Here is a 2,083-nt window from a genome sequence, read left to right as displayed (position 1 = left end):
GGAGGAGGGTTCGGGATGGGGAACACATGTATACCTGTGGCGGATTCATTTTGATATTTGGCAAAACTAATACAATTATGTAAAGTTTAAAAATAAAATTAGAGAAAAAAAAAAAAAGAAAAATAATTAAAAACAAAAACACACACACACACAAAAAAAATAATGTTAGTAAAACAATAAAATGAAATGTATATGTGACATTTTATAAACATTCAAAGACAGTGGCATTTAAGCTGATTTTGGTCAGAAGATGCTACACAACAGCACCACAGCGTTCAAAAGATTTATCAAAATAAAAATATATATTCCAGGCATTACCGTCAAGTTTTTCACTTCATAAATATTTTTTGTGTCTAAAATGCAGTGCACAGATGCTAAGTGAACTTGGTTTTAAATTTTATGCTTCACAGCATAAATTTCTTCATTATTTAATGCTGATGCATCCAAGGAGATTTTGGTTAGTTCTGTATTCAAATTATTATAAATCTCTTATAAGTTTTATAGAAAATGAAGCCATTTGTGTTATATAGTTCATATGTAGATTTATTCGTTGATGTAATTCTTTACAGTAGCTTGCATTGAATTTTAACTACATTATCAATCCTTCTTGAGTTACTTTTATTCATTAATTATGCATTTAAATAAAATGCTTCTTTTAGGAAATTTTCTTACATTAAAGGAAAGGATTTTATCAATAATCATAAATTCAACTTTAAATGAAAATATATTACTTAGATTTGTTTTTCAGTAAGTGTGTTGAATCTACATTAGTAGATTTTCCACTCTAGTCAGATTTTCCCCAGTATTTCCAATAATCAACAAAATAAAAATAGTATGTATTAAGTATACCTAGTCTTAATAGTTTTATTCAAGTTTGACTATCATTATTTGATGATATAAACATGAATTACTTTATCATCATTTCTTCTAGATTCAAATTTCATAGAAGTTTGAAGTAGTAAAGGGTAATACTGCTAAAAAGACTCCCCGATTCTCTTCAATACTACTTGTCTTTTAAATCATGGTGTTTTCCAAGTAAACATAAGTTATTCTTCCAATTTCCTGTTATTTCAGTTCTAGAAATTCTCTTCTCTTATGATCTTTTCTTCCACCATACATCAGCCTCTCACTTCCATAGTCATTACTGAGACCTTGATTTCCAGCAATTCAACACACACTCCATAATGTTAATATTATGTGTTCCATTCTCTGACCAACTCTTTTTTAATCTTTTTGTTTTTAACTTTCAAGTGCCCTGAATCCATCAATCCTTCCATGTCAACTGGATCCTTGATATGACCATGTTTTTATATTCTAAACTTCTTCAAATATGGATTCCACTCTTACTTTATATTTCATTTTCAATCACTATAATCCTTCTTTTCTAAAAACCTTGACATCACTTATCCATCTCCTGATCTGTTGTAGAACCATGGTGATAGATGTAACTCACCATTTTTGCACTACCCTCATTTAGCTGAGTGAGCATCAACAGGACTTTGCTGCTGGTAGGCAGTTATGTTTTAAACTTCTTACTCATTTGTTCACTCCTCCAGATGACTATTTTACATGGTTTTCTTTTTCCTGAAACCTCCAATATGTCTCAACTGATCTGCCTCCTCAACTGATGGCATTACTATCTACATAACTGAAGAAAATTAATTTGGTGGGAATGCAAACTAGTACAGCCACTATGGAGAACAGTGTGGAGATTCCTTAAAAAACTGGAAATAGAACTGCCATACGACCCAGCAATCCCACTGCTGGGCATACACACCAAGGAAACCAGAATTGAAAGAGACATGTGTACCCCAATGTTCATTGCAGCACTGTTTATAATAGCCAGGACATGGAAGCAACCTAGATGTCCATTAGCAGATGAATGGAAAAGAAAGCTGTGGTACATATACACAATGGAGTATTACTCAGCCATTAAAAAGAAAACATTTGAATCAGTTTTAATGAGGTGGATGAAACTGGAGCCTATTATACAGAGTGAAGTAAGCCAGAAAGAAAAACACCAATACAGTATACTAACGTATATATATATGGAATTTAGAAAGACGGTAAAGATAACCCTGTA

Source organism: Bison bison, unplaced genomic scaffold (genome assembly GCF_000754665.1).
Source record: "Bison bison bison isolate TAMUID 2011002044 unplaced genomic scaffold, Bison_UMD1.0 scf7180017864246, whole genome shotgun sequence".
In the NCBI taxonomy this organism is placed as follows: Eukaryota; Metazoa; Chordata; class Mammalia; order Artiodactyla; family Bovidae; genus Bison; species Bison bison.
The sequence above is the reverse complement of the archived record's forward strand: the minus strand, read 5'-3'. Positions refer to the sequence as shown.